Genomic DNA, 24911 nt, shown 5'->3' on the forward strand with positions numbered 1-24911 from the left:
ACTAACCATCACTCCGTCACTCCGCCACTCCACTACACACACCAGCCAATCAAAGCGACTATACAAATTAACCCAGCAAAGATGGCGGTTAATTTGCACACACAGGCGCTGAGCGAAGACTGAAGACGACTGAAGATGGTGGCGGCCATGGAACTGGAGTGAGCAGGAGGCTTGGGTTACTCCCTGCCACAGAGGAAACCAAGCTTCCCACCGGCCCTGGACTCTGTTCAAGGAGTGACTGGAAGCCTGCCCTGGTCTCCGCTCAAGGAGGGGCTTAGGGCTTGGGTCGCTGGGGGCAACCCAGGCTTCCAGCCCGCCCTGGCCTCCGCTCAAGGAGCTGGAAAAAAAAAGGAGGGGCTATGGTGGCGCCCAAAGCCACAAGATGGCGGCACCCAGTCCCCTCAGCCCCGCTGGAGTCCCCGGGTCCTGTCAACCCTGCCTGTCAGCGGTCCTGTCAGAGGCCTTGCAGAGACCAGACAGTAGGGCCCATTTGCCTGCTGTTTGCTCTCTGTGGGGCACGCTTGCCAGCTCACCACACTTCCCTCAGTCCCATCGGCCCTGAGGCACCCTCCCTCACCTGTTTCTGGTGAGGCCTCTGTGAAGATCCCACCCTCCGAGCGCGCCTGGCTCTGGAGGAAGCAGGCGGCACCACAGGCTTCAAGGCAGGCAGACCAGCTCCCTGTGTGCTGAGGGCCTGGGAGGACCCCACCAACAGAGTTAGCACCTGCCTAGCGACCACTGGCCCTGCCCCATCCCAGCTGGGAAAGAGGAAAAGGGAGGCAGGGAGGAAGGGAGGCCTGGAGGACTGCTGAGAAAAACAAAGAGAGACAGAGACTGGGATGGAGAGATGAAAACAAAACAGACTGGGCCTGAAGAGGCCTGGATGGAAGGGAGGGCAAGCAGAGGGTGGAGTGGCCCCCACTGGCCCCACCCGCTTCCAGCCAGGAAAGAGGAAGAGGGAGACAGGGAGGCAGGGAGGCCTGGAGGACTGCTGAGAAAAACAAAGAGAGACAGAGACTGGGTGAGATCAGGCCAGCAGGGCAGGGCAGTTGGGGGTGAGATCAGGCTGGCAGGGGAGGGCAGTTAAGGGTGATCAGACAGGCAGTGGCAGTTGGGGGCGAGATCAGGCTATCAGGGGAGAACACTTGGGGGCAATCAGGCAGGCAGGCAGAGGCAGTTAGGGGAGATCAGGCAGGCAGGCAGAGAGGTTAGGGGCAATTAGGCAGGAAGGCAGAGGGGTTGGGGCAATCAGGCAGAGGCAGTTAGGGGTGATCAGGCAGGCAGGCAGGTGAGCAGTTAGGAGCCAATGGTCCCAGATTGCAAGAGGGATGTCCCCAATTGGAGAGGGTGTAGGCTGGACTGAGGGGACCGGGTCCCTAGTATTATAAGTTAAATTATATTTTTCTTTTTCATGTTACTTTGAAAATGGACTATTAAGAAACTATGGCCAAAACCGGTTTGGCTCAGTGGATAGAGCGTCGGCCTGCGGACTGAAGGGTCCCAGGTTCGATTCCGGTCAAGGGCATGTATCTGGGTTGCAGGCATATCCCCAGTAGGAGATGTGCAGGAGGCAGCTGATCGATGTTTCTCTCTCATCGATGTTTCTAACTCTCTATCTTTCTCCCTTCCTCTCTGTAAAAAATCAATAAAATATATTTTAAAAAAAAGAAAGAAACTATGAAAATGTATATCTTCCTCTTTTGCCTAGATTCTGAACAAGTCTCTTTGAAAATAAGAGAAATTAGACAAAGAAAATCTGTTAACAACTTAATGATTGTTACATCTTTGTCTACTTTGTCTACTTTCTCTTATGATACACATATTTTGGTTTCCTGTTTCCTTACTTGTGATGGGAGCCAAAAGTCTCTTCCTCTGGTGATCTAGGGAGATGAATGGGAAGAGCAAGTGTAGACAGAAGAGAGAAGTGCTTAAAGCTGCAACCAGCATGGCTAAGGTTCAAGGTCTGGAGAAAGGGCTGATGCACAAATGGATACACTAGACAAGAAATATAAATTTAGAAGGCATGGGGAGCCAGGCGGATAACTTCCCTCTAGCAGAGAAGCTTGCTGAAACCCCACACCCATCATCTTTTATTTACTTGAATACACAGTTGCCCTTTAGGAATGCAAACAGACATATCAAAGGTAAAGTTTGGTAAACAGTAAAAGGATTATCAGATTAGGGCCATGGTCGGCAAACCACGGCTCGCAAGCCACATGTGGCTCTTGGCCTCTTGAGTGTGGCTCTTCCACAAAATACCACATGGGGGTGAGCACATACAGTGCAATTAAAACTTCATGACCCATGCACAGAAGTCGGTATATTGTGGAAGAGCCACACTCAAGGGGCCAAAGAGCTGCATGTGGCTTGAGAGCCGTGGTTTGCTGAGCCACAGTTTGCCAACCACTGGGTTAGGGGATTGCCTTCAGCCATTCAGCCAACAACAGGGTAATATAATGCTGATTTTTCAGTTGAATATCAAAGTCCATTAGCCTTCCAGTGGACTTCTCCATTTATATGTTAACTACTGTTCTTCTTTGCCTCCGGCATTTCCCCCTTTTTGTTATCCTAATAAATTTAGAAAGGTGTATGCCATTTACAGGGCTTGAGTCCTTTTAAGACTTTTCATTCCATATCTGCAGACTAGAAATATTCAATTAAAAGGATTGAGTTCTTTCATGTCCTTTTAAATTGCTGTCAGGCATTTAGGAAATTAGTCTGTAGTAGGCTCCTTTCTGGGCCATCAGTTCTTTGAGTCCCCTTCCCAATCACTGTCCCCTGTGACATGACTGCAATGATATTCGAGTTCTGGATGATGGACAAACAGTGGGCAATAGCATGCAGGTCTGACTTTCTTTGGCTTTGTCCAGGGCAACCTGCATCAACGCACAGCTGATGACTGCTAACATGGCAAGGAGTCTTCACCATCCCCCATCTCTGGACTGTTTCTCCTCTGTCTCGTCAGTGTGTTGCTTGGGGCCACAGCTATCTGTGGTTGGAGTAGTCTGGTCAGTTCCTCTCTTGGATCCATTGTTGAAGTTTTCACATGGGCTTGGAGTTTTCTGGAAATACACAAGCATATCCTCAATCAAAGGTTAATAAAAGGACCCTTCCATAACCCAGACTCAGGATCTTTCCATTTAACCAGACCATTTTCCTTGGGCTTATTCTGACACCAGTGTGATTCCATTGGTGTCTTGCCATCAGCATTACAAGTGAAAAAAAATTTCTTTTTTAATATATTTTATTGATTTTTTACAGAGAGGAAGAGAGAGAGATAGAGAGTTAGAAACATCGATGAGAGAGAAACATCGATCAGCTGCCTCCTGCACACCTCCCACTGGGGATGTGCCCGCAACCCAGATACATGCCCTTGACCGGAATCGAACCTGGGACCCTTCAGTCCACAGGCTGACGCTCCATCCACTGAGCCAAACCGGTTCCGGCTACAAGTGAAAAATTTTAAAGTAATTAAAGCTTGATGTAGTTTACTTACAGGAGATTTCTCCACTATTCCCCCTTTTTTGTTTTTCAAGTTGGGATTTTACAGGCCCTTGAGGCAGATGTAACATGCAAGGGGGCCTTTTTTTTTTTTTTTTTTTTATAATTTGTTTTGCCTGCTGTACATTATTTTGGTAGGCTGATGTAAAAGCTGATGCGATTCTGTGGCCTGTTTTAATAAAGTCATTTCCTTTTGTTAAAGGACCAGGACTTATTTAAATAGTATAAATAGACTTTGTTCACTGAGCCATTTTAATTGAGTAGTTGTAATTCTGTTTACCAGGCCAGCAGCATAAATCGTGCAGCGCAGCCTGATAGCTTCTAATTCAATTTTTTGTATAAAAGTGTGTTTAGTATGGATGACTTGGTGTGAATCCATTATATGATAAGCAGCTTTGCCATTAAAGAAGCCATCAGTAAAAAATAGCTAATGCTCCAGGAATAGGTTCCTGCCTAGTACAACTATGTTCCCCTGAATATTCACTTATTTCAATTGGCCAATTTAAATCAGTCTAAAATAAGGCTTATTTTCTAACTTCATTTGTCCTTGGGTGTGGACAGTTAATGACACAAACTGGATTTCTGCTATCAGTCCTTGAGTATATTGACATAAGCTTTGTTTAAAGAAGCAAAATGTAAATTATTTACTTTTCTTTTTGAGGCCTAATACATTGATTTTTAATTAGTTTTCTACATATATAAAGGGAATCTCCTGTTTTTTTCTCCCAGAGTAACTTCTAGGCCACACTTAGGGAGTTTCTTTTAAAAACCTTTTTCTTTCTTTTATACAGACCAATAAACTTGGTTGCTTTTCAGAAATACCAATAGGAGAGAGGTATGCATACATATCAAGTAAAAGTAACTCTCTTTTACTTATGGTGTCTTATTTTGGTGAGATTTAATGCTTGAATAATAACTTTTAGTTTACTTTGTAAACATTAGTGGGAAAGATTTTAAAATTTCTCCTTTTTATTAAGCTTAAAATTTACTTTTAAACAGCATTATTTTTGGCTAGTGCTCATTTGCATATGTATGCAAATTTTTACTTTGGACTTTGGTAGAATCAATTGCTTATAAAATATTGGCTTCTCATATAACTGAGTTTATATGAGACATTGATTATATTGTAAAAAGCTAATTTAAGTAACTAAAGTAGGCATCTTTATTGAAAAAGCAAAGTAAGCAAACTTATACATTTGACCTATGAAGTACAGATGCTGCCCCATCCCCCTAGCCTATTTGAAGAGCAGGCTGTCTGAGGCTTCTTATTTTAAAATTCTGTTGCCAAATAATCTGGTTTGGGTTAAGAGGTATTCAGCAACTTTGTCCTGCCTCCCCTTAGAGGTTGAGACTTTTATAACATTTTAAATGTCTACACTAATAAAGGCCTAGGTGGCCCTCATGCGCAACATCATCATAAGATGGCCACCACAAGATGGCCGCCACAAAGATGGCCACCACAAGATGGCCACCACAAGAAGGCCACGCGCACAGCCGAGGCGGGGCCCAACAGCCGCTCCACGCAGTGAGGCCTGGGGGTCCCGTGGTTCCTTACTGCGCGGAGGAGGCCAGTCCTGGCGTCTCCGCCACCTCGCGCAGAGGAGGCACGTTCCAGCGGAGGCGGTGGGTCACGGCAGGGGAGGGCAATTGTGTGCGATCAGGCCAGCAGGGGAGAGCAGTTTTGGGTAATCAGGCCAGCAAGGGAGGGCAGTTGTGGGCGATCAGGCCAGCAGGGGAGCAGTTAGGCATCAATCAGGCTGGCAGGGGAGTGGTTAGGGGGCGATCAGGCTGGCAGGCAGAAGCAGTTAAGGGCAATCAGGCAGGCAGGCAGGTGAGTGGTTAGGAGCCAGCGGTCCCAGATTGTGAGAGGGATGTCTGACTGCGGGTTTAGGCCCGATCCCCTGAGGGGTCCCAGATTGGAGAGGGTGCAGACTGGGCTGAGGGAATTTCATGCCCCGGGCCTCTAGTATGTATATAAACAGAACACAGTTATTAATTTTTATTTGATAAAGCTTCCCACGTGATTTCAAGTATATTAGATTGGCCTAATTTAGTTCAAAGATATTTCTTTTAAGAAGAGAGTAAATCCTTGAATCATTTCAGGGCCCTTGAAAAGTCCCCAAACTATTTTTTGGTTAAAGTCTTGAAATTTAACTTGGAAAGACTATCAAACATATATAACCCAAAAATTATATTATACACTTTTTGTAATTATTCTAAAAGATATTAAATTTAAACTGGTTTTTATATTAAAAATTTGGTTTAGACTATAGAATTAATCCTCTTTTTTAATCAGGCCATATAAAATATTATATTCTAGGTTGTAATTTTACCACACATAGTACACATAAGTACTACAATATATTTTGAACTATTAATTTCTCCAGAGAAAACACAAGAATTGTTTTTCTTGAAAATGAATTTCTAAACTTTATGCATTTTATTATTGTAACTATATAATCTTTCCCAATTCAATTTGAACTTTTAACTTTTAGAAGCCTTAGATTTTAGGTGGCAAGTTAAATACTTAACATTTCTTAGATCAGTAATACCTTCACATTTTTAAGGATATCCTATATAATAATAAACATGCAAATTAGCCGTCCCTCTGCTATGCTAAGCCATGCCCACCAGCCACACCCACCAGCCAATCCAGAGTGATATGCACATTAACCCAACAAAGATGGCGGAGGGCAGAGCTGGGATACTTGCTTGCAGCCACAGCTACCATGCAAACATCCTGGCTCTGGCCCCTCCAGGCCTGTTGGAGACGCAAAAGTCAGGGGAAACAGAGAAGTCCGGCTCTAGCGCCTGAGGCTAGCTTTGGCCTGGGAGATGAAGAAGCTGCCTACCCCATGATCCCAGGCCGCAGCCAGCCAAAGCCATCCACACTGCATCCCAGGGAAGACAGAGAACCTGGGCCCAGTGCCTGAGACTGGCTGTGGCCTGGGAGACGAAGAAGCCACCTGCACCAGGATCTCAGACCACAGCAAGCTGGAGAAGCTGCCTGCCCCACATCCGCCCACCCCATGTCCTCTGGAAGACTGAGAAACTGGGCCCCAGCACCTGAGGCTGACTGCAGCCTAGGAGACAAAGAAGCTGCCTGCCCCGTAAGCCCAGGCTGCAGCCAGCCGGAGAAGCTGCCCGTGATCTCAGGCCCCAGCCAGCCGGAGAAGCTGCCCACACTGCATCACAGGGGACACAGAGAAGCCGCCCACCTGCGGTCCAGGTGCCAGCGCCTGTGGTTGACTGCGGCCCAGGAGACAGACAAGCCACCCGCGCCCAGGTCCCAGGCTGCAGCCACCTGGAAGAGCTGCCAGCCCTGTAGTCCAGGGCGCCAGTGCCTGTGGCCCGAGAAATAGGTTCCCTCTTCTCCTACTGCAGTCATTACTTCAATACTCCCCTTCTGAATTTCTCTCCTGTGCCGCAACCCAACTCCACTTTTCATCTGAAGGATACAGAACAGAGAGAGCAGTCTTTTTTTTTTTTTTTTTTTAAATATATTTTATTGATTTTTTACAGAGAGGAAGGTAGAGGGATAGAGAGTTAGAAACATCGATGAGAGAGAAACATCGATCAGCTGCCTCCTGCACATCTCCCACTGGGGATGTGCCCGCAACCCAGGCACATGCCCTTGACCGGAATCGAACCTGGGACCTTTCGGTCCGCAGGCCGACGCTCTATCCACTGAGCCAAACCGGTTTCGGCAGAGCAGTCTTAAAAGCTTACATTTTTATGCTGGTAAGGTTGGTACTTAAACATATAAATAGAAAACTAGAGTCCTTAAGGTAACAAGGGCTACAAAGGGAGGGGACAGGGACAGGGCATGACATATTATATCCAGCAATCCATATGGGGACTGAAAACTTTGCAATGATGACAATTAGTGAAGATATGAATCAACTAAAATAGTTGACAGGGACAATTCTTTCATCTTTGAAAATATCTACATCAAGTCTGTTTAAATAGATTTTCATCTGCATTATATTACACATTCTGACAAGACCACCGCCACCAATGTGGTCAGTGTTGTGCCGATAAATGTTTAACAACTGGCTCTCAATCAAAGAAAACAAAAGCCTGATTTATAGTATCGGCCAATTTCTGTGACATAAATTCTCCTTCCATGGCTGATTTCAGCTGCTAATATGATGCCACTAAATGCAGAGCTGAGGAGAAAAATGCAGTAATACACTATTATATTCTACCAAAAAGACCCAAAATATATAAATAATGTCAAGAGTCAGAACAGTAAAGTATAGTAAATAATTAAGGCGTGATGAATTTAGAGTATGTATTACCTTTGGTTTTAATGTAATTTATTCACTTTTAAGATTACATAATTTAATTTTTAATAATGACCATGTTTAACAACCAGCTTGCAACATTCCTGAAAATTTGTGAGGCAGTAAGAGCAGGCTCTAGCACAATACTGAGTGGAGTGTAATGGTTAAATGGCATGGCTCATGGATTTGAAATGAGACTCAGCCACTTTCAGGTTTTATGGTCAAGTTACCTGATCTCTATATACCTCCGTGTTCTCATCTGTGTCATTATAGTACCTACTGTATAGAGTTGTTGCAAAGATAAAATGAAATCTGTGTATGACACAGCACAGTACCTGAAATAATAATTCACTCAATTTGTTATAAACTGTTACTGCCTCAAAACGTTGTTGACAAAATTACTCATGCTGAAAGAATGAAATTTTATTGATGGGGAAAATGCCTTATTATGTGATCTACATGGATACAGTCAATTTTACTTCCTAGGCAGTAGATGGTAATCTATTACTAGAAACTGCAAGGGGAAAAATGACATCAACATGATTGAGGCAATGTATTATTAGCTGGATCATAAAGCAGAGAGGATGCCATATATTCTGGGATACATTTACAGTAAGAGGCTTCACCTCAGGTATTAATTCTGATCAACTAAGCATCAGACTTAAGATGAATGGTGAGAAGGATTCTGAGGCTGTTTCTAGACTTAGCAGGAATAGAACTTTAATACATAAGCAAGTTACTATGGTTAATGATGGCAAGAAAAAACACATCATAATCTATTCTAATAAAAGGGTAATATGCTAATTAGACCGCATGTCTTCTGGACGACCATCCGCACATCCTTCCTGACAAAGCCGGGCCCAGGCGAAGCTGCCTGCCAGCAGTCCCGGGCACCAGTGCCTGTGGATGGCTGCGGCCTGGGAGACAGAGAAGCCGCCCACCCTGTGGTCCCAGGTGCCAGCACCTGCAGCTGCAGCCCGGGCAAAGCCACCAGCCCACCATCCCCTGCGCCTGCAACCAGCCTGGGCAAACCCGACCAGGGTCCCGTGTGCCTATGGCTGATCAGAGGGAGGGAAGCCCAGATTCCAGGTGCCTATAGTCAGCTGGAGGAGGGAATCCTGGGTCCCGGGTGCTGGGCTGAGGAAGAGATGGTTAGGGGCAATCAAGCCAGCAGGGGATCAGTTAGGGATGATCAGGCTTGCAGGCAGAAGCAATTAGGGGCAATCCAGGCAATGGCATTAGAAAATGGAATCTTTGGGAGGTGATTATCATGAGGGTGGAGCCTCATGAATGTGATTAGTGTCCTTTTAAGAGGTCCCCCATTATCCCTTCCATCATGTGTTAACACAAGGCACTAGCTTTAAAGCTGGTAGAGGGTCTCCATCAGAACACAACCATGCTAGTGCCTTGATCTTGGACCTGGCAGCCTTCAACAGTGAGAATAAATTTGTTTATAAGCCACCCAGTCTGTGATATTTCATTACAGAAATTCAAACAGACTAAGACAGGGAAGTTATATTTTCCTAGAAATTTCCTCAAGAATTAGAGAATTGAAATGAATGGTTGTGGGAAAAGGTGCAGGTGGAGCATTAAATGACTCAGAAAAGTTTGTTCCTCACAAGTCTAAAACAATGATATTCAATAGTCCCAGGAGGCAAAGAGTGAATTCAATGTTTCTTGCTTTGCTTAGACTCTACCCCCAATAGCTTTCCTGTGTGTGTTTTTTAAACAAATGGACATTTCAGTCCTTGAGTGCTTCCTATTCCTGATAAACTGGGAAAAACTAGATAATGTTGGCCTCCGTCAAGTTCAATAATTCTAGTCTGTTGGGACATAACTGCTCAAATTACTTACATTTCAGAAATGCTTAAGTATACTAACTTATTGAAGGATATAATAGTCCATTTTTGTAGAAAGAAGCATCTGACCTTAGAGCCTGATTTTTTCAAGTGGCCTGCAGAGCATAGTGAGTACCATGTGATGGGGTAAAAGTAACTTTGTTCACTTTAACTCAGGGAGGATAAGCCTAGTCCCAGTGGCTGGTGATCAGAGAGCTCAGGAAACAGGCACAGCCTGTGGGGGGAGGCAAGAGTTGTAAATTAACTTGCAAAAGCAGTAGTTGGAGAGAGGAAGATGGTGACCAGCAGGAAGGTAGGGAGGGAGAGAGTGTGAGAGAGCGAGGGAGTGATAGAGGAGTGTGTGGACGTGTGTGGTGTGTGTGTGTATGAGCTAGGGACAGCTAGATTCTGCAGGTCTTCTAAGCGGCTGCTAAACCGGGCAGTCTTAGACAGCAGAGCCCCGCTCCTAGCATGAACAATCCTGGGGGGCCAGCGCGGGCACAGACACCACGCCTTCTTGAGAAACAGGGCTGCTTGAGACTAGGATCCTGGCCTCAGCACCACCCGGTCTGGTCTCAGACGTAAACCAGGACCCTGCAGCCACTGGGGACAGAGACCTGCAACCATAGCTACAGACTTAGGGACACCAAGAATCCAGACATACCCGCGGCAGATCTCTGTGAGTAACAGAGCTCATCCCCCTCCCCGCAGGCTCGAGGGCAGCTCCATAGTAACTGATAGACCCACCCCTTGCCTGGGCCTCAGTGCTGCTATAGGAGCCTTGGCCTGGGAGCTTACGCGCGTGAACACAGGGAACTTGTCCTGCACAACAGGGGCTGCAGGAGCCTTGGCCTGGGAGCTAACCCATGAACACCGGGAACTTGTCCTGCGCAGCACAGACCCCGGGACCCTGATTATGTGGGCAGGAGGCAGCACCAAGCACCAGTGACTTGACTGTGTTTCTTATCACCTGCGCCTGGGATCCCTGATTCCCTGTGCATTCACACTAAGAGCCAGTGACTCCAATTCTTGGTGCATGTGCACACAGGGACCCTGATTCTCAATGCGAGGCCACACGAAGCAACAGAGACTCTGATACTGGATTTTTGGGGAACTCTGACTCCTGGTGCACGCTAGGGTGCTCTGATGTTCAACATACTCCAGGGGGGTCTCTGTTCCAGCACAGTGCAGGCAGGGTCCCTGATTCTAAGAGCACACATGAGGCCACACAGAGCGCTGGTAACTCTGACTCTGAGCGAGCCTGGTTCCCACCAACCCACGACAACCGCACATCTTAGTGTCAGAACTCTCCAGTGACAATAGGGTGGTGCAAAGCTCCCACTGCACAAGGTTCAGGCCCATGCAACTCGACGTTTGAACCATCTGGAGATAGTCAGAATGGTGAGACAACACAACTCCCAGAGGAAAGAAAATGAGGAGTTGCCAAGAAAGGAAATTAATGAAACTGAACCATGCAACATGACAGAAAAAGAATTCAGAGAAACGGTTGTATAATTCATTCACCGGATGGATGAGAAAATCAACAACCTATGCAAGAATCAGGAAGAGAGAACCAAGATGGCGGCATAGGTTAACGCCGGAGTTTGCTGCTTTGAACAACTACTTCAAAAGTGAAACCAAAAAACGGAAGGGACATCACCCAGAACCACAGGAACGCTGGCTGAGTGGAAGTCCTACAACTAGGAGGAAAGAGAAACGCATACGGACACTCAGAGGAGGCGCAGTGCTGAAGTCAAATTCTGAGGTGCGGAGTGCGCGGAGCGGGCTGGCGGCGGAGGGCGCGGTTGGCGTTTTCAATCAGGAGGGAGTCGCAGACTCTGAGCTCCAGATCCGGGCGAGTCTTTAGGGACCCAGACTCAAACGGGAGAAGCGGGACTGTCTGGCTTCGGTCAGAGCGAGTGCAGCTTTCTCTCCGAGGTTTGCAGCCATTGCTGGGACTCAGAGAGGCAGAGCCCCTGGGGACAGGACTGAGAGCCGCCATAACTGCTCTCTCCGGCCCACCCTATTGATTACTGTGCGACCCGCCCCGCCCAAGCCTTGCACAGAAGCATTTGCCGGATAGCCTCAGGCAAACGCCAGATTAGCACCTCCCTAGAGGACAGAAGTTCTCTCATTGCAGAAACAGCTGATTCTCATAGCCACTTGGCCTGGAGGTCAAACCTTCCCTGGTATTAGCTACAACAATCAAGGTTTATAAGACTGCGCACAAAGACCACTAGGGGGTGCACCAAGGAAGCATAACAAAATGCGGAGACAAAGAAACAGGACAAAATTGTCAATGGAAGATATAGAGTTCAGAACCACACTTTTAAGGTCTCTCAAGAACTGTTTAGAAGCCGCCGATAAACTTAATGAGATCTACAAGAAAACTAATGAGACCCTCGATCTTATATTGGGGAACCACCTAGAAATTAAGCATACACGGACTGAAATAACGAATATTATACAGACTCCCGACAGCAGACCAGAGGAGCGCAAGAATCAAGTCAATGATTTGAAATGCGAGGAAGCAAAAAACACCCAACCGGAAAAGCAAAATGAAAAAAGAATCCAAAAATGCGAGGATAGCGTAAGGAGCCTCTGGGACAGCTTCAAGCTTACCAACATCAGAATTATAGGGGTGCCAGAAGATGAGAGAGAGCAAGATATTGAAAACCTATTTGAAGAAATAATGACAGAAAACTTCTCCCACCTGGTGAAAGAAATGGACTTACAGGTCCAAGAAGCGTGGAGAACCCCAAACAAAAGGAATCCAAAGAGGACCACACCAAGACACATCATAATTAAAATACCAAGAGCAAAAGACAAAGAGAGAATCTTAAAAACAGCAAGAGAAAGACAGTCAGTTACCTACAAGGGAGTACCCATACGACTGTCAGCTGATTTCTCAACAGAAACTTTGCAGGCCAGAAGGGAGTGGCAAGAAATATTCAAAGTGATGAATAGCAAGAACCTACAACCAAGATTACTTTATCCAGCAAAGTTATCATTCAGAATTGAAGGTCAGATAAAGTGCTTCACAGATAAGGAAAAGCTAAAGGAGTTCATCACTACCAAACCAGGATTATATGAAATGCTGAAAGGTATCCTTTAAGAAGAGTAAGAGGAAGATAAAGGTAAAGATACAAATTATGAACAACAAATATGCATCTATCAACAAGTGAATCTAAGAATCAAGTGAATAAATAATCTGATGAACAGAATGAACTGTTGATTATAATAGAATCAGGGACATAGAAAGGAAATGGACTGACTATTCTTGAGGGGGAAAGGGGTGTGGGAGATGCGGGAAGAGACTGGACAAAAATCGTGCACCTATGGATGAGGACAGTGGGTGGGGAGTGAGGGCGGAGGGTGGGGTGGGAACTGGGAGGAGGGGAGTTATGGGGGGGAAAAAAGAGGAACAAATGTAATAATCTGAACAATAAAGATTTAATTAAAAGAAAAAAATAAAATAAAATAAAATAAAAGAATCAGGAAGAACTAAAAAGTGATACAGCTACAATCAAAAACACCATGGAAGGTTTCAACAGTAGACTAGAAGAAGCAGAGGACTGGATTAGTGAGTTAGAAGATAAGGTAGAGAAACAAGCTCAATCTGAACAGCAACTGGAGAAAAAAATTAAAAAGCAGGAGGAGAGCCTAAGGAGCACTGGGACAACACGAAACAAAGTAACATACGCATAATAGGGCTGCCAGAAGGACAAGAAGAGCAGCAAAGATTAGAAAATCTATTTGAAGAAATAATGACAGAAAACTTCCCAAATATGGGGAAGAAAAAAGTTACACAAGTACAGAGAGTCCCAAGCAAGATGAACCCCAAAAGACCCATACCAAGACACGTCATAATAACTATGGCAAATGTACATGACAAAGAGAGTGCATAACAAATCTTAAAGGCTGCAGAGAGAGACAGAGAGTTACCTACAAAGGATTCCCCATCAGATTATCAAATGATTTCTCAACAGAAACACATCAAGCTAGAAGGGAATGGAAGGAGATATACAAAGTGTTGCAAAGCAAAGGACTGAATCCAAGAATACTCTATCCAGCAAGACAATCAATCAAAATTGAAGGGGAAATCAGGAGCTTTGTAGAGAAAAAAAGGCTAAGGTAGTTTATCACTACCAAGCCAGCAATGCAAGAAATGCTAAAGGGAATGCTGTAAAAAGAAGAAATAAAAAGGTAAGAAAGAACACAGGCACAAAAAATAGAAATGACTACAGATAAGTACCTTTCAATAATAACTTGATGTAAATGGACTAAATGCTCCAATCAAAAGACATCAAGTGGCAGAGTGGATGAACAGACATGACCCATATATATTCTGTCTACAGGAGACCCACTTCAGAACAAGGGACTCACACAGACTGAAAGTAATGGGATGGAAAAATCTCTTTCAGGAAATGGAAATGAAAACAAGCTGGGGTAGCAATACTTATATCCGACAAGATAGACCTCAAAGTGAAGGCATGACAAGAGATAAGGAAGGCCACTTCATTACACTAAAGGGATCGATACAACAAGAGGATATAACCCTGATAAACATGTATGCACCCAATGCAGGAGCACCCAAATATATAAAAAAACATCCTGGAAAAAAATAAGGGACAGATCAACAACAAAATCATAGTAGGGGACTTAAACACACCACTGACAGCACAGGATAAATTCTCAAGAAAAAAATATCAGCAAAGAAACAGCAAGCCTAAATGACTCACTAGATCAGATGGACTGAATTGACATCTTCGGAACATTTCACCCCAAAGCCATGGAATATATGTTCTTCTCAAGTGCACATGGGACATTTTCAAAAATAGACCACATATTGGGTCATAAGCAAAGTCTCCCCAAATTCAAGAAGACTGAAATCATACCAAGCATCTTCTCAGACCACATGGCATAATATTAGAAATAAACTACAATAAAAACAACCCAAAAAACTAAAATACTTGGAAGCTGAACAGCATGCTACTAAATAATGATTGGGTTACCAATGAGATCAAAGAAGAAATTAAAAACACCCTGGAAACTAATGACAATGGAAACACAACAATCCAAAATCTATGGGACACAATGAAAGCAGTCCTGAGAGGGAAGTTTATAGCACTACAGGCCTACCTCAAAAAAACAAGAAAAAATGATAGTAAATCATCAAACTCTACAACTCAAAGAATTAGAAAGAGAGCAACAAAAAAATCCCAGAGTGAGCAGAAGGGAGGGATAATAGAGATCAGAGCAGAAATAAATGACATAGAGACCAAAAAAACAATACAAAAGATCAATGAAACCAAGAGCTGGTTCTTTGAAAGGATAAACAAGATTGATGAACCTCTAGCCAGGCTCACCAAGAAGCAAAGAGAGAGGACTCAAATAAACAAAATCAGAAATGAAAGGGGAGAAATAACAACAGACTCCACAAAAATTCAAAGAATTGTTAAAAAATACTATAAACAACTCTAACAAACTAGACAACCTGGAGGAAATGGACATATTCCTAGAAAAATACAACATTCCAAAACTCAATCCGGAAGATTCTAAAAAGCTCAATAGGCCAATAACTATGGAAGAAATTGAAGCAGTCATCCAAAAGGTCCCAGCAAACAAAAGCCTTGGGCGAAACGGCTTCACAGGGGAGTTATACCAAACATTCAAGGAAGAACTAAAACCTATCTTCCTCAGACTATTCCAAAAAATTCAAGAGGAAGAACACTTCCAGCTCATTCTATGAAGCCAGCACCACCCTAATACCAAAACCAGATAAAGACAACACAATGAAAGAGAATTATAGGCGAATATCCCTCATGAACACAGATGCCAAAATCCTCAACAAAATCCTAGCAAATCAGAGCCAGCAGTACATCAGAAAGATCATACACCAGGACCAAGTAGGATTTCTCCCAGGGATGCAAGGATGGTACAATATCCGCAAATTAATAAACGTGATACATCACATAAACAAATTGAAAGAAAAAAACCACATGGTCATATCAATTGATGCAGAAAGAGCATTTGACAAAATCCAACACCCATTTTTGATAAAAACACTCAGCAAGGTGTGAGTAGAGGATCATACCTCAACATAATAAAAGACATATATGACAGACCCACAGCCAACATCATACTCAATGGACAAAAACTAACACCATTTCCCCTAAGAACAGGAACAAGACAGGGATGCCCACTCTCACCACAACTGTTCGACATAGTACTGGAAGTATTAGCCATTGCAATTAGACAAGAAGAAGAAATAAAAGGCATCCAAATTGGAAAAGAGGAAGTAAAACTGTCCTTATTTGCAGATGACATGACATTATACTTAAAAAACCCTAAAGACTCCATCAATAAACTATTAGACTTAATAAAAGAATTCGGCAATGTAGCAGGATACAAAATTAACGCCAAGAAATCTATGGCATTTCTATACACCAATAGTGAATGTGCAGAAAGAGAGACTAAAAAAGCAATCCCATTTACCATTGCACCAAAAAAATTAACCTACCTAGGAATAAATTTAACTAAAGAGGTAAAAGACCTCTACTCAGAAAACTACAGGACATTGAAAAAAGAGATAGAGGAAGACATAAAGAGATGTAAGAACGTACCATGTTCTTGGATTGGTAGAATCAACATCATTAAAATGTCCATACTGCCCAAAGCAATCTAAAAATTCAACGCACTTCCCGTTAATATACCAATGGCATATTTCACAGACCTTGAACGTACTCTCCAAAAATTCATCTGGAATAAAAAACGACCCCGAATAGCTGCAGCAATCCTGAGAAAGAACAAAGTAAGTGGGATCTCAATACCAGATATCAAGCTGTATTACAAAGCCACTGTTCTCAAAACTGCCTGGTACTGGCACAAGAACAGACATATAGATCAATGGAATAGAATAGAGAGCCCAGAAATCAGCCCAAAACACTACGCTCAATTAATATTTGACAAAGGAGGCAAGAACATACAATGGAGTAAAGATAGTCTCTTCAATAAATGGTGTTGGGAAAATTGGACAGATACATGCAAGAAAATGAAACTAGACCACCAACTTACACCATACACAAAAATAAACTCAAAATGGATAAAGGACTTAAATATACGACGGGAAACCATACAAATACTAGAAGAATCAAAAGGCAACAAAATCTCAGACATATGCCGAAGCAATTTCTTCACTGATACAGCTCCTAGGGCATTGGAAACTAAAGAGAAAACAAACAAGTGGGACTACATCAAAATAAAAAGCTTCTGCACAGCAAAAGAAACCATCAACAAAACAACAAAAAAAACCACTGCGTCGGAAAACATATTTGCCAATGTCATATCTGATAGGGCCTAATCTCCACAATTTATAGGGAACTCATACAACTTAACAAAAGGAAGATAAACAATCCAATCAAAAAATGGGCAAAGGATCTAAATAGACACCTTTCAAAAGAGGACACTCAGAAAGCCAAGAGACATATGAAAACATGCTCAGAGTCACTAATCATCCGAGAGATGCAAATCAAAACAACAATGAGGTACCATCTCACACCTGTCAGACTGGCTATCATCAACAAATCAACAAACGACAAGTGCTGGAGAGGATGTGGAAAAAAAGGAACATTTGTGCACTGCTGATGGGAATGCAGACTGGTGCAGCCACTATGGAAGACAGTATGGAGTTTCCTCAAAAAACCTCAAATGGAACTCCCATTTGACCCTGTGATCCCACTGCTAGGAACATATCCCAGGAAACCAGAAACACCAATCAGAAAGGATATATGCACCCCTATGTTCATAGCAGCACAATTCACCATAGCTAAGATCTGGAAACAGCCTAAGTGCACATCAGTAGATGAATGGATTAGAAAACTGTGGTACATATACACGATGGAATACTATGCTGCTATAAAAAAGAAGGAACTCGTACCATTTGCAACAGCATGGATGGAACTGGAGAGCTTTATGCTAAGTGAAATAAGCCAGTCAATGAAGGAAAAATACCACATGATGTCACTCATTTCTGGATAATAAAGACCATTATAAACTTATGAACAAAAATAGATACAGAGGCAGAGCTGCCTCGAACAGACTATCAAACTACAGCAGGAAGGCCGGGGAGGGTTGGAGGGCAGGAGGGCGGTGGGTAAGAGATCAACCAAAGGACTTGTATGCATGCATATAAGCATAACCAATGGACATAAGACACTGGGAGGTAGGGGAGGCCGGGGGATTGTCAAGGGTGGGGGGGAAAAAATGGAGACATATGTAATACTCTTTGTAATAAAAAAAAAAAAAGCAATCCCATTTACCATCACACCAAAAAAAGTAAGATACCTAGGAATAAACTTAACTAAAGAGGTAAAAGACCTCTACTCAGAAAACTACAGAACGTTGAAAAAAGAGATAGAGGAAGACATAAACAGATGGAAGAACATACCATGTTCATGGACTGGTAGAATCAACATCATTAAAATGTCCATACTACCCAAAGCAATCTATAAATTCAACGCACTCCCCATTAAAATACCAACGGCATATTTCACAGACCTAGAACGAACTCTCCAAAAATTCATCTGGAATAAAAAAATACCCCAAATAGCTGCAGCGATCCTGAGAAAGAGGAACAAAGTAGGTGGGATCTCAATACCAGATATCAAGCTGTATTACAAAGGCACTGTTCTCAAAACAGCCTGGTACTGGCACAAGAACAGACATATAGATCAAAGGAATAGAAGAGAGAACCCAAAAATCGACCCGAACCAATATGCTCAATTAATATTTGACAAAGGAGGCAAGAACATACAATGGAGTCAAGACAGTCTCTTCAATAAATAGTGCTGAGAAAATTGGACAGATACATGCAAAAAAATGAAACTAGACCACCCATTTACACCATACACAAAAATAAACTCAGAATGGATAAAGGACTTAAATGTAAGACGGAAAACATAAAAATACTAGAGGAATCCAAAGGCAACAAAATCTCATTCATATGCCGAGGCAATTTCTTCACTGATACATCTCCTAGGGCATTGGAAACTAAAGAGAAAATAAACAAATGGGACTACATCAAAATAAAAAGCTTCTGCACAGCAAAAGAAATCATCAACAAAACAACAAGAAAGCCCACTGCATGGGAGAACATATTTGCGAATGTTATCACCAATAAAGGTTTAATCCCCAACATTTATAGGGATCTCATACAACTTAACAAAAGGAAGATAAACAATCCAATCAAAAAATGGGCAACGGACCTAATAGACACTTTTTAAAAGAGGACACTCAGAAAGCCAAGAGACATATGAAAACATGCTCAAAGTCACTACTCTTCCGAGAGATGCAAATCAAAACAACAATGAGGTACCATCTCACACCTGTCAGAATAGCTATCATCAACAAATCAACAAACGACAAGTGCTGGAGAGGATGCGGAGAAAAAGGAACACTCGTGCACTGCTGGTGGGAATGCAGACTGGTGCAGCCACTATGGAAGACAGTGTGGAGTTTCCTCAAAAAGTTAAAAATGGAACTCCCATTTGACCCAGTGATCCCACTGCTAGGAACATATCCCAAGAAACCAGAAAACACCAATCAGAAAGGATATATGCATCCCTATGTTCATAGCAGCACAATTTACCATAGCTAAGATTTGGAAACATCCAGTCCATCAACAGATGAATGGATTAGAAAACTGTGGTACATATACACAATGGAATACTATGCTGCTGTAAAAAGAAGGAATTCTTACCATTTGCAACAGCATGGATGGAACTGGAAAGCATTATGCTAAGTGAAATAAGCCAGTCAGTGAAAGAAAAATACCGCATGATCTCACTCATTTATGGATAATAAAGGGCATTATAAACTGATGAACAAAAATAGATACAGAGGCAGAGCAACACTAACCAGACTGTCAAACTATAGCAGAAAGGTTGGGGAGGGTTCGGGAGGGAGGGGATAAGAGATCAACCAGAGGACTTGTATGCATGTATGCATATAAGCATAACCAATAGACACAAGACACTGGTGAATAGGGGGAGGCTGGGGGAAGGTCAAGAGGGCAAAAAAAGGAGACAAATGTACTACTCTTTGTAATTGAAAGGGCGAGGGCTACGCCCTCCATCTTGCCCCAGGGTAAGGGCTACGCCCTCCATCTTACCTTGGCCTTGTGCTCGGCAATGCTTCTTCCCAGAAGCCCAAGCCTCTGCTAGCCACACTCAGGACTTCTTTAAACTAACCAATGACAATCAAGAAATCAAGAGAGGTGCGCACCATAGATATGACCACATCCTGTGTAACAAGACCCGACTTGCACCTGGACTTGCACCTGGCCAATCGGCAGGGCCCACAGTCACCTCTCCTCCCCTTACTCCACCCCCCTATAAAACTCCTCTTCCCACCGGGCTAGCTATCTCTCTGCCACTTGCTGCTGTGTCAGTAAGGAGGGTAGGGGAGCCAGACCCAGGTTTGAAATAATAAAGACTCTCTGCTTTTGCACTGGACTCGGCTGGCTCCCTGTTGGTCTATTGGGGATCTTGAAATCTGGGCATAACAGTAATATTTTAAGCAATAAAAAAATGAATAAAAAAGAATTTACTACAAAGTTATTTTGAAGAAAATAAATATAAGAAAGGGAAAAAAAAAAGAGATCAACCGAAGGACTTGTATGCATTCATATAAACATAACCAATGGACACAAGACACTGGGGGGTAGTGAAGGCCGGGGGAAGGTCAAGGGGGGAAAAAAAAGGAGGCATATGTAATACTCTTTGTAATTCTTTAAGCAATAAAACAAAATTTAAAATAAATAAATAAATAAATAAATAAATAAATAAAAATAAAGAGAAATTTCAAAGAGAGAGAAAAGAAAAAAAAAAGACTCGGATCATGGTGGCTCAAAAATTAGAAATGATCCAGAATACTTTTTAACAAGGACCATGTAGACCTGACTGCCTCCCATTTACCTGCCTCTTATTTGAATAACAATTTGACTGTGAATGCCATCTAAGGTTATGGTCTTACCCCATCCCCAGTGGTCCACTCTATTCAGCAAGACAAATGCTGACATTGAGTCATCCTAGGAATAAGCCTTCCTAGCACCGTGGGACTCCAGACTCCATTATAAACCAAAAGGTTGGTCATCAATGCATCATTTAAGTTAATTTATGACCAGAAGGGACAAGTGTGGATGAGAAAAAAAAAAAGCCACAAGCTAACCTGACAAGCTCAGGGAAGGCCTGCATGGCAGTCTTGCAAACTTAAAGACCTAAAGTAACCACAAAGGATGGTCTGAAATTAAAACTTTAACTAAAAGCAGTTATGGTGGGTAGTCATGTCCTAGGCCAGTGTTTGGCAAACTCATTAGTCAACAAAGCCAAATATTAACAGTACAATGATTGAAATTTCTTTTGAGAGCCAAATTTTTTAAACTTAAACTATATAGGTAGGTACGTTGTTATTAACTTAATTAGGGTACTCCTAAGGTGGACTTTGCTAAAAACATCCTCAATCTGATTGAGGTACATTCGCTGAGGTCGACCCCTTCCATCTCTCCCATCCACACTCATCTTGTATACTTGTTTCATCTATCTCCTTTGTTCATCCTCTCTATATGTCCACACCATCTCAACATACCTTTCTCAATCCTCGACACTACATCTTCTTTCACTCCACAACATTCCCTAAAATTAACTTAATAAACTTAAAGTTTTTTAAGTCAACTTTGCACTGTATGTGTGTGCCAGCACGTGGTATTTCGTGGAAGAGCCACACTCAAGGGGCCAAAGAGCCACATGTGGCTCGCGAGCCGCGATTTGCCAACCACTGTCCTAGGCCGATATTTTCCCTGATGAGGTCAATTTTTACCTTGACTGAGCCTATTGTTTTTTTGCATCTATGATAATATATCCTTGAAATGTCTGGGTAACTTGTAACTTTCCTTTTTCCAGACCCCTTGGGGCACAACCTAATGTGCCTGGGCACCAGGACAGATACCACAAATTCCTTCACTGTTAGCATGTTAACTGTTGACTGTTGGCTATCCTGCACCCACCTAAGTATGTATCTATCATTTTACTTTTTATCCAATCAGAGGTCTCCCCACTTTGCTTTCTCCCACTTCTCTAATCTATCAGCAATGGATTTCATGTAACCCACCTAGGTCCCCTCCTTTATACATTGATTGCAATGTATAAAAACAAATGAAGAAACCGCCATTCTCTGGAGCATTATCCCAACCTGTTGAGATACTGCTTCCTGGCAATTGTCTACTCAAACTCACAAAAATTCTTTATAGGTTTGGTTCAAATAAACTCACAAAAATTCTTTACAGGTTTAAATGTTTTTACGTTAACAGTTATGACCTCTTTTCCTTTCACCATCTAAATGAGCCCAGTATTGCTTGTCAGTCCAAAATCGCCCAATACTAAGGAATATCCCTGACCATACCTGCTGACTCAGAGGTCTTCTTTCCCAAATCTTCCTAGAAAATCACCTGGACCCTTACTATATACTGCTAGAGTTGACTGGAAAGGCAAATGCCATGCCTTTTCTCTGTGAATCCCTGGTGTTGTGAAGGAATTATTTGACTCTTCCATGTCTTCTCCCTCCATAGAGCAAAACACCCTGGGTCCCTCACAAAACTCTGGGTATAACAGTGGCATGGGACTGAGGGCCCATTCAATTCCTAGTCAACAAGTAACTGTTAAGTGCAGAATTCACAATGCGACTGGCTCTGCGACAAGGAAAACACCTGCCTTCCAGAATTCCTCACCTGCCAGACCCTCTGATCCCTCTGTGGGCTTACTGCCTAGGTAAGCTCAACAATGAATGAAGCAGGTTCTTGAACCTCTGAATCCAAAAAGTGTTCAAGAACCTTCCTCACCTGATCCTGAGCTGATAACAACACCGTGGCCATTTCTCCTTACCTGCTGCCCCTCTTGGAGAAGGCACCTGAAATAAACTAAAATAAAAGCTGTGACATCTCTCCATCCTGTCAGCACTCCCACCCTCATTAGGCCAGACCAGGTTACAAACTCCACACTGAGCACCCTGCAGAGGGAACCTGGCATAGCCCAGGCAAACTCAAATTAGAAGGCCCCTCAGCTTGGTCGCCAAACCAGGAGTGGGCAGCAAGCATACTTCCAGTCACTGGGCCTGCTACTGTTCAGCCAGTGCTTTATGAATAAAGATGAATCAAATTAAGGGATTAGAACTATCTGAAGTGCATTAACAGAGTAAAGGGCAGTCACACTGAGCTCACAATTAATGAAAAATGATAAATATTCCACATATCTGCACTTTGATATTTTGATCGATAATAATTATGAAAATAAAAAGAGGCCTACATAGGCCTGACAAGTCCAGTGACCAAAAGTAACCAAAGAGAATAGTCTGAATATTAACTCCTAACTGGGTAGATCATGGTGAGTAGTCATGTCCCAGAACTATGGCTTCCTTCATAAAAGGTTAATCTCATGTTAAGGAAGCCCTGTCTATTGTTCTTGCATATCTAGCAGAACCTGTGTTTGGCATGTCAGTAATTTTTGCTTCCAGACTCTTCAAAAGGACCCACTAGCAGCAGAGTACAACACTGAAACTCCCTGTTGTCACCCTGTTGCCCACATAACATCTCTCTTCCCTGTAACTGTTAAATGTTAACTATCTTGTACCCACTATAGTAAAAGCAGTATGTATCACTCCATTTCCTTTTGTTGTTTTTTTAAATGTTTTTATTGCTTCGAGAGAGGAGAGGGATAGAGAGAAATATGGATCAGAGAGAAACGTCCTTAGGCTGCCTCCTGCATGCCCCCTCCTGGGGATCCAGCAGGAAACCCGGGCATGTGTCCCGATGGGGAATAGAACCAGTGACCTCTTGGTGCATGGGTCAATGCTCAACCACTGAGCACACTAGCTGGGATGCATCTCTCCATTTCACTTTTTACCCAATCCTTCCTCGAGATTTCCCCACTTTGCTTTCTCCCACCTCCTTAATCTAGTACCTTCCTTACATGTTCTCCTTTGATTCTAAATATATAAAAAGAGCCCTAAGACTGCCATTCTCCAAGGCATTTTCCCCAATCCACTGAGATCTTGCTTCCAGGCTTGTGCTCAAAATCTTGGCTCAAATAAATTCTTAAGGCTTTGAAGTTTCTTTCGATAATTATATTAACTCTTCAAATGTCAATTGAAGAACTAGCTAAGCACAAATTCCTCTTTCCACTCCCTTTGGAAAGCTGTGCTTCCTTTATGAAGAAGAGTTATCATAGCTCCTTAAATGTAAAAGGAACCATTGCTTATCCACCTTCCCTTCCCCACCCCGAAAAATACAAGACAGAAGGAATAGCGTCACTGCCTATAAATGAACGTTTAAAAATAGAAAAAAAGGAAGTAATTTAACAAGGGGACAAAATTACTTTAAACAAAAATAATAACAATGTAGTTAAATCACTCTAGTCTAGAAAAAAAACGATGCCAAGGTTGATAACTCTGGGGGAGTGGCAGAACCAACAAAGGCTCCAAGCGGAAAACCACCACAGGGTCCACGAACCCTGAAACAAGACAGCTTTCTGCAATCCCTCCACTGAGGCCATTCCCCCGGAGCCCGGCTCAGGCTGAGGGCCCGAGGCTGCAGCTCCGACTTCCGGCCTCCGCGGGGGGGACCGCTCCGGGCAACGCCCCCTCCGCGGACGCCGCGGGGGCTCGGACGCCCTGGGCGGGCGCTCGCGGTCCGGGCCGCTGCAGGAGGTGCACCCCGGGGCCTGTCTCACGGGCAGTCAGTACCCGGCCCACGCGAAGGACACGCGAAGCAGCGGACCTCACCGCAGGCAAGCGGAACACCTAGTGTAGAAACATCAACAGCCGCCAGGCCGCCGCGCGTAATCGTGCCTGCGCCCCGGAGAGCCGTGGGCCGCCCTCTCCCCTCCTCTCCCCCGCAGCGCAGTGCTTTTCCTTTGGAACTCTGCCTCCCAGACGTCGCCGCGGCAGGTACCGCTACAGTGGCCGAGAAGGGCCAGTAGCGAGAGGTTGAGAACGCTCCTTGCTAGGAGCCAAAGAAGGTTGAACCTCCTTGCAGCATCAGCTCTAATCACTTATCATCCTCTCGTGCACCCTTTTTATTCGTAATTATAATGGCAATGCTAATAAGAGGGAAAAGTGATAATGTATTTTAAAGTGTGGAAAATTAGGTGCTCCCTGATGGCTTATTCTTGGTTGGTAAGAGAAGTGTTACAATCTGTTACAAATTTTTGTCTAAATTATGTCCAAGTTTTGTAAC

General features: G+C 43.5%; 1 long non-coding RNA gene across 1 annotated transcript; it reads right to left on the reverse strand.

Moving 5' to 3' along the window:
• Window positions 1–1421: 1421 nt before the first annotated feature.
• Window positions 1422–24605, reverse strand: LOC308520691. The gene is made up of 3 exons (XR_013996107.1): window positions 24458–24605; window positions 22564–22588; window positions 1422–3062 (listed from the first exon to the last, which is right to left on the reverse strand). It is a non-coding gene; the product is annotated as an uncharacterized lncRNA (long non-coding RNA).
• Window positions 24606–24911: the final 306 nt, after the last annotated feature.

Source organism: Myotis nattereri, assembly GCF_964212035.1.
Source record: "Myotis nattereri genome assembly, chromosome: 5".
Lineage (NCBI taxonomy): Eukaryota > Metazoa > Chordata > Mammalia > Chiroptera > Vespertilionidae > Myotis > Myotis nattereri.